Raw genomic sequence first — 12,231 nt, forward strand, 5'->3', positions numbered from 1 at the left:
GCGGAATGCAATTTACTCTCTACCAGAGCCTTGAAATCACAGTAGATTTCAGTGTGTGCGACACCCGTTCCCAGGTCGTACCAAGGACCAAGTTGGCTCACTTACACGACAGAGCGCACAAGGATACCAAGACTGGTAAACCAAAAACAAATAAGTTTTCCCTCGGAGCCATACATACAGTATGTACAAGAGCGAAGAGAGAACAAAACATCCGGCCGATGTGACCGAGCGGTTCTAGGTGCTTCAGTCTGGAACCGCGCTGCTGCTACGGTCGCAGGTTCGAATCCTGCCTCGGGCATGGATGTGTGTTATGTCCTTAGGTTAGTTAGGTTTAGGTAGTTCTAAGTCTAGGGGACTGATGACCTCAGATGTTATGTCCCATAGTACTTAGAGCCATTTGAACCATTTTGTTTCCTCGGCAAACGAGTAGTCCAAGACGTTTAAAGTCACATTGTTGGTACAGTAGTAACTTCACCACAGGCTCCCCAGTCTAAACTACTCGCAAGTTAAGTCAGTCACAGGACAGGTCCCAAGTACCAACCACACATGCCAGAGCTTCGACCAGAAATGCTTACAAGACCAAAGTACCGCACCATTCCAGAAAAAAATTCCGTTTTCCCTCGAAGTACACAAACGACACCGCCTTCACATTGTCTTGAGCCAATCACAGGGCTTTATAGGCGCTAAATCTCCCCTCCCACACGACGGCAAAAACTCATGTCGAACCATGGTAAGAGTTAAGAAACCTGTGCCTCTGAAACAAAAAGAAACCGCCAATTACTGGATTATTCAAGTTTTCGCAGAAGGGGAAGGGATGATTTTTTCCGAAGTTGTGTCTCTTCCCACGGCAATAAGTCCTCTCTCGACGAGGGCCTTCCCTGTCTGCCCTGCACGGCTGTGGGCCTGTCCTACAAGATTTGCTAAGGGATGGGCTCGCCGCCAAGAGGGAATAATAAGAGTGGACGATCAAGAACAAAGTGCTCGTATTAAGAAGGGGGTAAGACAAGGCTGTAGCCTTTCGCCCCTACTCTTCAATCTGTACATCGAGGAAGCAGTGATGGAAATAAAAGAAAGGTTCAGGAGTGGAATTAAAATACAAGGTGAAAGAATATCAATGATACTATTCGCTGATGACATCGCTATCCTGAGTAAAAGTGAAGAAGAATTAAATGATCTGCTGAACGGAATGAACAGTCTAATGAGTACACAGTATGGTTTGAGAGTAAATCGGAGAAAGACGAAGGTAATGAGAAGTAGTAGAAATGAGAACAGCGAGAAACTTAACGTCAGGATTGATGATCACGAAGTCAATGAAGTTAACGAATTCTGCTACCTAGGCAGTAAAATAACCAATGACGGTCGGAGCAAGGAGGACATCGAAAGCAGACTCGCTATGGCAAAAAAGGCATTTCTGCCCAAGAGAAGTCTACTAATATCAAATACCGGCCTTAATTTGAGGAAGAAATTTCTGAGGATGTACGTCTGGAGTACAGCATTGTATGGTAGTGAAACATGGACTGTGGGAAAACCGGAACAGAAGAGAATCGAAGCATTTGAGATGTGGTGCTATAGACGAATGTTGAAAATTAGGTGGACTGATAAGGTAAGGAATGAGGAGGTTCTACGCAGAATCGGAGAGGAAAGGAATATGTGGAAAACACTGATAAGGAGAAGGGATAGGATGGTAGGACATCTGCTAAGACATGAGAGAATGACTTCCATGGTACTAGAGGGAGCTTTAGAGGGCAAAAACTGTAGAGGAAGACAGAGATTGGAATACGTCAAGCAAATAATTGAGGACGTAGGTTGCAAGTGCTACTCTGAGATGAAGAGGTTAGCACAGGAAAGGAATTCGTGGCGGTCCGCATCAAACCAGTCAGTAGACTGATCCAAAAAAAAAAAAAAAAAAAAAAAAGGCTCGCCGCCAATTGCTTTAAATTCCCAACAAGCCGTTTCTACAAGCTAAGAATCATAAAAATTCATCATGCTCTTAGCGCCCTACCAGGCTCCATCAACATCTGCTCAGGTCGTTAACTTTCTAGAGTCTCGCTCAAGGTGTGTCAGGTTGTAATGAAATCTTCAATATTTTTCCGTATGCGAAAATTAGGTGAGAGAGTAACTTGTCCTCTCTCAAGCTCTCCAACGTCGTAGCGACCTAAGCAAACCGATATGTTGCGCACCACATCAGGTAGGTCGCTATCCAAGGAACTGGAAACAGGCGTTCATAATACTGAAGTAGGACTTGTATGGTTATAGAGTGTTTGTCACATTTTTTGAAAAGAGGATCTTATTGGTCCAGGACGATACTAGTTAAATCAGATGGAAAGAACAACTGGCAGGGCACGGTTACATTAGTTTGAATGAAGGAGGTAATAGGAAAGGAGTAATTGGGGTTGGGTTGGGTTGTTTTGGGGAAGGAGACCAGACAGCGAGGTAATCGGTCTCATCGGATTAGGGAAGGAAGTCGGCCGTGCCCTTTGAAAGGAACCATCCCGGCATTTGCCTGGAGCGATTTAGGGAAATCACGGACAACCCAAATCAGGATGGCCGGACGCGGGATTGAACCGTCGTCCTCCCGAATGCGAGTCCAGTGTTTAACCACTGCGCCACCTCGCTTGGTTCGAAAGGAGTAATTCTGAAATATTAATGAGACACTGAATCACCAACAGAACATCGATGTGTTTCTCTTCCTCTCCTGAGAATGTTGAGGGGAATGTAGTATAGTATAGGTAAAGAACAGGAACAAGATTCGTAGATGTCAGAAATCTACCATGATAAAAATTGAAGTGAGTGTGCAATTGCTGTCCGTGTACATATTCATACACGTATGAGAAAACGAATGAGAAATCAAAAGACAGAAATGATAGAACCACGTGAGGCTGGGCAGAATTGCCCTCGTAGGAATGTACTAGATTGTAAGCATATGTGAGTGCACAGTTTCCCATTGTTGTGTAATGCTTTATCATGTATGGCAAAGAAACGACAGCCCCTAGCTTAACGAACCACTTGAGACATTACTCATACCCCACGGTAAATCTTTGAATAATAAATAAATCTGACACTGTGACAGAGGAGGAACAATACCTCAGTATTTATTGGCTGGTACAGAAAGACAAAACTAGTACTGTCGGAGTAACATGACAAGACTTCTCGACGACGAAATAAGAAAAAAATAGAGTAGGCTCAATGACACGGCGATAGGGTAAGGAATGAAAGTGGAGCGTTTCAAAAGATAACTGCAACGACATATGACTACAGACACCAATCGGCGTCTCAGTGGCAATACCGATTGGCTGTACGTCGTGCCTTGCCAGTGGCGTAATAAACCTAGTAATTCAGAAGTTATCCCCATTGTCTCTTGATTTCTGTGTGTATAAAGCAACATCTTTACACAAATAGTGAGCAGGTAACCATGTCAGAAAAGGTTTACTCAATTTCCATTGTTTAGCACTAGCGCCATACAATAGTCTAACCACAAAGAGTGTAGCCAAGTGTATTTTCATATTTCTAGTCGCATTTCAGGGTAGTGTGAAAATTCTGACCCTTCCTAATACATGTATCTACTGCCAGATCTTGTGGGAACAACTCCCTTTAATCACTCCTACACATCTGAATAGTGTTAAGTGTGGTAGAAGCATAACCACAATAAAGAAAATTGTATTATGTGACTGAGACAGAGCACATGCAGCGTAGTCCACAGTAACAAAATTCTATGGAAAGATAACATGCATCACTAAAAAACACAAAATAATTAGTTTTCATAAGGAGTACTAAATCAAAACTGCTTGACTGTCCACCTGTCCACCCCACTGTAAGAAAAATTAACTTCTCAAAATACTTTCAAGCGTAAATTCTCCAGCATTCCCCATAAACATATATGAAACAGTGCACGCTTTAACTTCATCGCCATGTGTGTTGTATACCCCATACTAAAATCATGAGCTTCCTAGCAATGTATTTAACCACATCTAAAATACCATCCACTTCAGCACAGCGTTTCACTTAAAAGTATTCTTTTCATATCGTTCGCTGAGTAACACTACAACTCAAAGCCTATTAATTCCGTCTTGAGGGGAGAGACTGTCACCTTATCTCTAACTCTCATGAGATACAGTACACAAAATGCATAAAAATAATTGTAGAAAAGAGCCAGTCAGAGGCTCATAAACATAGACAATCAATATAAGTAAAATATATAAGCATAAAATGCATGGCCAAGTAACTAGAGCAATAGGATCAGCAGTAAGCTCATAATTATTCCGTTGTAACGGCCAACATATCTATCCTCCTTTGCTGAACCATACTTAACTCTCATTAGTCCTTATCCATACGTACGACAATGAAAGTGCTACTCTTGTTCGATAATTGTTTGCAAAATTTATTGTCTCATCACATGAAACTGTGCGTAATTCAATGTTGCCTCCTCGCGATTCTTTGTTGGGAAAGTATGCTACGTTCAACAATTTTCATGTCTTTTGAGTCTTTCAAGTAGCATGTTACAAAATTAGCGTGTGATTCAACTCTTTCACAAGTGGTTTCCTCGTACAAAATTTAATTTTTCAAACAAATGTTCTTTGTACTCGTTGCGCCCTGACCTATCTGAAGAACCTTACAATTCTGTACGCGACGTAACACTGCTACAATTGATGAAACAGTAAAAACGATATAGCAAATCTATGTAAATTCTAAGGCACACGCGATCGATACCCTACGAACATATTAAAACAAAACCAAATACTCATTGATAATGATCCGTGAAAAAAATATGCTTTTTGCTGTAGCTTTTCTTTTCACTTTTTGTTACGAAAGTTGTTGTGCTTCAAACGTAGTACAACAAGGACCTAATTCCACCCAGTACCTTAAAATAACTGGCAAATTCGTCATAATTGCCTGGCCCAGGTCTTCAGCTTTGCTAGAAGAAAAATCATGTAATATTCCGTGGTGATAGTAACGCTCCTGTAAAACAATAACGTAAATTTTAAATGTCCCGCGTAATGGCAGCGGACTCAAGGGCTCCAGCGATGGTGTTTTCTCTCCGCTGCAGACAATGCTATAATTCTGAAAACTGGGGTTATTTGACACAGGTTTAACACTTCTTTAAATAAAACTCGACTTACTCTTTAACTTACTATCTATTTGACATCAGCCCAGTAAGTGACATTACAGACCAGACGAGCAGTATACGTAGTAACGTTTCAGAATACAATCAGAGAGAGAGCGAGAGAGCGAACACTTACATATATAAATCTGTTGAAGACGGCAGATGAACGCTTTTCAGTACAATGATATTGTATTTTTTCAAATACATCATTATTGCCTTTCATTTTAACTTATTATTTTCGTAATCTTTCGCATAAAACACTGCTTTTACGTATTTTATAATCACACTACTTTTTTGGTAGTTTTTCTATGTCTCACGTCAGTTGCAAAATATGTTAGTATTACGCGTTGGTATGGGGACGGTATAAAATCTACCTTCCTTTGCTGAAATATACTTAACTCTCATTAGTCCTTATCCACACATACGACAGTGAAAGTGCTACTGTTGTTTGCAAAATTTATTGTCTCATCATATAAAACTGTGCATAATTCAATGTTGCCTCTTGTCAATTCTTTGTAGAGAAAGCACAATGAACAATTTTCATATCTTTAGTAGCTTCCAAGTAACGTGATACAAAATTAGTGTATGATTCAACTCTTTGGCAAACGCTTCCTTGTACAAAATTACAGTTTCTAAACAAATATTCTTCGTACTCATTGTGCCATGAACTACCTGCCTATATTCTGGCCGTGATGATTCGATGATCTCGATGTGCAGCGGCATCTTCTGTCGGTGAACTTACCTCTGTCGTCTGCCAAGAATTTTAATCATGATTTTTCTGGTACTGACGGCTGCTTCAGTGATTTAATGGTTCAGCTGATCTTTTTCTTCATGCGATCATACATATTGGTGTGCCTTTAAGTCACGTAGAAATGCAAAGTTAACGAGTAGCATCAGGTTGGGTTTAACGTCCCATCGATATCGACAACATTAGAGACGGGGCACAAGCTCGTATTGTGTCAAAGAAAGGAATGAAATCGACCTTTCCCGACATTTGCCTGGAGCGATTAAGAGAAATCACAGGAAACCTAAATGTGGGTGGCCGGGCTCGGGTTTGAACCGCCGTCCTTCCGAAAGCGACTCCAGTATGTCAACCTCTGCGCCATGTCGCTCGGTCTGCAGATCTCGAAGTCGAGCAATAAAGTAAATCAGGAACTGTCACATGAACATGTTGAACTGCTACCTCTGCACGTGATCACTAGTTTTCCTGGGATCAGTTCCATTCCCTCTTTTCCTGGAAACCCGCCGGAGAATATTCACCTCTTTTGTGAAACGTCCGTGATATTACGCCTGTGTACTCCTGCAGGAACAAATTTTTAGTGTTTGTAGCCAGGTTAAAGTTGCCAGGAATCATCCCCAAAATTTGCAAGGATAATTATGCGTAAAAGAGAACAAATTGATAATTAGTAACTTTAAATCGCTGTCAGTTATCGACGACTGAGAAGGTCGTGGTCACGTAAATAGATATACCATTCATATGTCTTTCATGTCCACCAGGTTAGTACACATAGTAGGTCGTTCAAATGCCCACTCATCATTTATAAAAAGTATTATAGTCAGTACTGAGCTCCTGAATTGAGAATGATGGATGAAAGCAGCACAGTACCTTACTTCAGTGTGGAAAATCTTCGTTTTTCATGTCTGTAAGGTAAACGTGCATAATATCAGATAGCGGATACTGTGGCGAGTTCGACATGGATCGCAAACGCAGGTTTCGAGGAGCACTACTGAGAATATTTAGAAAACCAGCATTTGAAGCTGACAGCTGAACGATTCCACTGCCGCCAACATACATTGCGCGTAAGGATCATAAAGATAAGATACGAGACATTAAGGCACATACGGAGGCATATAGACAGTCCTCTGTCCCTCGCTCTGTTTGCGAGTGGAACAGGAAAGTAAATGACTAGTAGCGGTACAGGGTACCATTTGCCACGCGCCATAGGGTGGCTTACTGAGTATCTACGTATATGTAGACGTAGATGCTAAAGAATTCTGATGCGATTAATTTTATGTAGCTTTGACGCTCCAGCGCGTGATTCAGGAACCGGCTTCTGCTCACACATAAGAGAGAAAATTCAAAAGTGCATATTGTAGCGATCAGATTCGCTAATATATGAACGTCTGCTCAACTCCGGCTACGAATGGCAGAATAGTACCCTGAACGTGCGGTACTATCGACCACGTAAGAGACTAGCAGGAAATGTCATTTTCACTGCTTGAGTATGGGAAACCCATTCCTCTCACATATCCATTTTGTTTTTTAGCCTTCTCCCAGGACCCGTGGTAAAACCCACCTTGTGGGAGTGTTCCTGCTGATACGTGTTAAACTGCATGCTGAAATTTTAAATTCAGCCACAAGTCTGGTATGTTGGATACAAAACATGAGATCTGGAGCTGTGATTGTCACTGAACAAGTCACGAAATAAACAGAATGATTCAAACAAAGGTGAATTATTAGTACCTAATACATTATCGATATGACAAAAGTCTGTAATATATTCGGCGGTTCCTCCTGGGATAATTACTTTTGTAGTATCGTGCATAGTTCTGGCTACTTGACTGAGTCATTATTGATGGCAATGTTCAGTAATTAAATTGACAATAATACGCCAAGCTTATTTGGTGGTCTGGTGCGACGCGCGGGGTTGGTGGTTGGAGGAGCGAGGGATAGCTCGACTCTCTCCAGCTGGTGTCTCATGATTGGCTGAGACGGCCGGTGGTAACGCCTTGCTGTTATGGCTGCCTGGGAGCCCATGGTAATATTAACAGAGATGACAAGGGCCTATTTGACATAACCACATAGTTTTTCTCGCGCTCGCAGCGTTCTTTTAAAACTTTCTGTTTGTTTATAAGGCCCGTTTCTGGAAGGGTAACATCAGATCATTTACACGTCGTACAGAACGTGTCATTAGTGGCGCAGTTTCTTCCATGATATTGATTTTGTAAAACACTTCATTTACCTTCATAACTTACACTAAGACATGGACTCCGTGAATGTAGAAGAGGGTATCAGTGATCATAAGTCAGTGGTTGCATCAATGACTACAAGTGTAATAAGAAATGCCAAGAAAGGAAGGAAAATATATTTGCTTAACAAGAGTGATAGGGCACAAATCGCAGAATATCTGAGTGACCACCATCAAACGTTCATTTCTGAGGAAGAGGATGTGGAACAAAAATGGAAAAAATTCAGAAACATCGTCCAGTACGCCTTAGATAAGTTCGTACCGACTAAGGTCCAAAGCGAGGGGAAAGATCCACCGTGGTATAACAATCATGTACGAAAGGTACTACGGAAACAAAGAAAGCTTCATCATAGGTTTAAGAGTAGTCGAATCATAGCTGATAAGGAAAAGCTGAACGAAGCGAAAAAGAGCGTAAAGAGAGCAATGAGAGAAGCATTCAACGAATTCGAACATAAAACATTGCCAAACAATCTAAACAAGAACCCTAAAAAGTTTTGGTCATATGTAAAATCGGTAAGCGGATCTAAATCCCCTATTCAGTCACTCGTTGACCACGATGGCACCGAAACAGAGGACGACCGAAGAAAGGCAGAAATACTGAATTCAGTGTTCCGAAACTGTTTCACTGCGGAAAATCGTAACACGGTCCCTGACTTCAGCCGTCGCACGGACGCCAAAATGGAAAATATTGAAATAAACGATATCGGAATTGAAAAACAACTGCTATCACTTAGTAGCGGAAAAGCATCCGGACCAGACGAGATACCCTTAAGATTCTACAGTGATTATGCTAAAGAACTTGCCCCCTTTCTATCAGCAATTTATCGTAGATCGCTGGAAGAACGTAAAGTACCTAGCGACTGGAAGAAAGCGCAGGTCGTTCCCATTTTCAAGAAGGGTCATAAATCAGATGCGAATAATTATAGGCCTATTTCGCTTACGTCAATCTGTTGTAGAATAATGGAACATGTTTTGTGATCTCGTATTATGGCGTTCTTAGATAATACAAATCTCCTTCATCATAACCACATGGATTCCGCAAACAGAGATCATGTGAAACTCAGCTCGCCCTATTTGCCCAAGAAATTCACAGTGCCGTAGACACTGGCGAGCAGATTGATGCCGTATTCCTGGACTTCAGGAAGGCATTTGATACGGTTCCGCACTTACGTTTAGTGAAAAAAATACGAGCTTACGGAATATCGGACCAGGTTTGTGATTGGATTCAGGATTCCCTAGAAGAAAGAACACAACATGTCATTCTTAACGGTTCAAAATCTGCAGATGTAGAGGTAATTTCGGGAGTACCGCAGGGAAGCGTGATAGGACCTTTATTGTTTACAATATACATAAATGACTTAGTTGACAACATCGGTAGCTCCGTGAGGCTATTTGCAGATGACACGGTTGTCTACAAGAAAGTAGCAACATCAAAAGACTCGTACGTACTCCAGGAGGACCTGCAGAGGATTAATGCATGGTGCGACAGCTGGCAGCTTTCCCTAAACGTAGATAAATGTAATATAATGCGCATACATAGGGGCAGAAATCCATTCCAGTACGATTATGCCATAGGTGGTAAATCATTGGAAGCGGTAACGACCGTAAAATACTTAGGAGTTACTATCCGGAGCGATCTGAAGTGGAATGATCACATAAAACAAATAGTGGGAAAAGCAGGCGCCAGGTTGAGATTCATAGGAAGAATTCTAAGAAAATGTGACTCATCGACGAAAGAAGTAGCTTACAAAACGCTTGTTCGTCCGATTCTTGAGTATTGCTCATCAGTATGGGACCCTTACCAGGTTGGATTAATAGAAGAGATAGACATGATCCAGCGAAAAGCAGCGCGATTCGTCATGGGGACATTTAGTCAGCGCGAGAGCGTTACGGAGATGCTGAACAAGCTCCAGTGGCGGACACTTCAAGAAAGGCGTTACGCAATACGGAGAGGTTTATTATCGAAATTACGAGAGAGCACATTCCGGGAAGAGATGGGCAACATATTACTACCGCCCACATATATCTCGCGTAATGATCACAACGAAAAGATCCGAGAAATTAGAGCAAATACGGAGACTTACAAGCAGTCGTTCTTCCCACGCACAATTCGTGAATGGAACAGGGAAGGGGGGATCAGATAGTGGTACAATAAGTACCCTCCGCCACACACCGTAAGGTGGCTCGCGGAGTATAGATGTAGATGTAGATGTAGATGTAGACTCACCTTTTGATGTCTACACTGGTCCTCAGCGCCCAAAAGCCTAACGAACGAAACTGATAGCAACCAGTAACAACTGATGATTCCCAATTATGTGTAGGCTTAATTATTACTAAAATTTGTTGAGGGATTTCCAGGTATGCCGGTTCTCATTGTGATCAGGAGGTAGTCCATCAATAGTTTTTTCCTGCCAAGAGGAGCACTCTCTTTTTCTGCATGTATAGCCGTTGGGTTGTATTGTTGTTGCTGATGCAGACTCTTACAAAACTTTTTCTGGACTTCAAAAGTGATGGTGCCGGAGAGAGGCCAAACAGTGGGTGAATATCAAAGCTATACGTCCTTCTGCTTGGTCAGCTGCATAAGGGGGGACGTTGATGAAAAACACACACTACTTCAAAAATGCACCAGATCCACAGTTTTGGAGATATGGTAATGAAATTTTGCACCACGCTTTGCATGAAAGTAACACATTTAAATATAAAATCCTTCGATTATATATATTCAACTTTTTTGAATGAAATTTGAAGTTTTTTTTGAAAAAATAATGTATGTTCCTTTTTCTCAGAACGTATTCAAAAGGTTTCTGCAAGAAACTTTCTGTTTCATCTCTTTATATGTTGTAAGCTTCTCACGTGAGGTTTTTGGAATAGGTCAAATAGAAGAATTTTCATAATTTTTTAATTATAATTCCACAAGTACGATTTTAAATTCATGCAAAATTCCAAGCACTTTGCCTCATATCTCGGCTTGCAATCAGGGTTTCAAACTTTGCTCTTGAGACAACGTTTATTAGGTTTACAGAAATATGTGTGCAAAATTTCATACTTCTAGCCTTCATAGAATCTGAGGAAAAGGTACATAAACTTTAAGAAATAAACTTTTCAGGAAACGCAATTTAAAGTTTAACCTAACTTTTTTCCTTATGTTACTTCTTGAGAAGGCACCACATTTGTACTCTGGGTCGACTTTCCCTTCAAGGCTTCTCTTCTGGTTTCTTGTTGTCTGTCTTCTTTCCTTTACCAGGACTTCAACTGACTTTTCAGCTGCAGAGACGCCGTGTAAATCTATTCCTCTCAGGATGTCTTGAGTAAAATTTCCTATCTTGAAGCGATACCTTCATCCTCCCAACGTTCCAATCATTAAATACAATAACTGCATCATAAGTTGCAATTCTGACAACTTTAGCAGATGCAAATGTGTTTTTAGGGCATCGTTTCCATATGAGTTTATATGATACGGAACAGACTCAAAGATGATGCATAAAACCAAAGAGTATGTATCGCGGCCTACTAGATGTATCCTGCACACGTTTGGTTGAAAGTAATACACAAAATGGTTGTTCACTGAGCTGGTATTGAATTGCTGCTTCAAAACGTGGGCGTGGCAGGGAGGCCGCGTCACACTTTTAATTAATTTTCAGGCACTTCAGATGCGATTTCAACATTGAAACATTGAAACTTTGTACTAACAAATAAAACATAATCGAAAATTGACATTTTTGGTCAATTTCATCAACGTCCCCCTTAACGCCTGATGTCAGGCAGAGTTATGCCTACCAGTACGTGTAGCTGCTCCACTTTAATTGGTCTCAGACATCCAGTAATTATGAGACACGTCTCATTCAGAGTTGTGTCCACCTGCCTAGTAAGCAGCCTAGCATTACCTACATGTGGTGGTGTAAATTATAATGCAGATTCCAAGAGACGAACAGGCGTAATTACTATTAAAGTCTGTTGAGGGACTTCCAGGAACACCAGTTCTCATTGTAACCAAGAGGTAGTACTTCTTTAGGCCTAGAGGAGCATTCTCTATTTTACAGGAAGCAGCCATGTCAACACGTCAGTAGTAGTAGTAGTAGTAGTAAATGCTCAAACTAAGTTGTTAACTGCTGACACACAGCTTCGTGGGTAGGCAGCAAGGCGGAGTGGGAGGAAATAACG

Source organism: Schistocerca piceifrons, chromosome 6 (genome assembly GCF_021461385.2).
Source record: "Schistocerca piceifrons isolate TAMUIC-IGC-003096 chromosome 6, iqSchPice1.1, whole genome shotgun sequence".
Lineage (NCBI taxonomy): Eukaryota > Metazoa > Arthropoda > Insecta > Orthoptera > Acrididae > Schistocerca > Schistocerca piceifrons.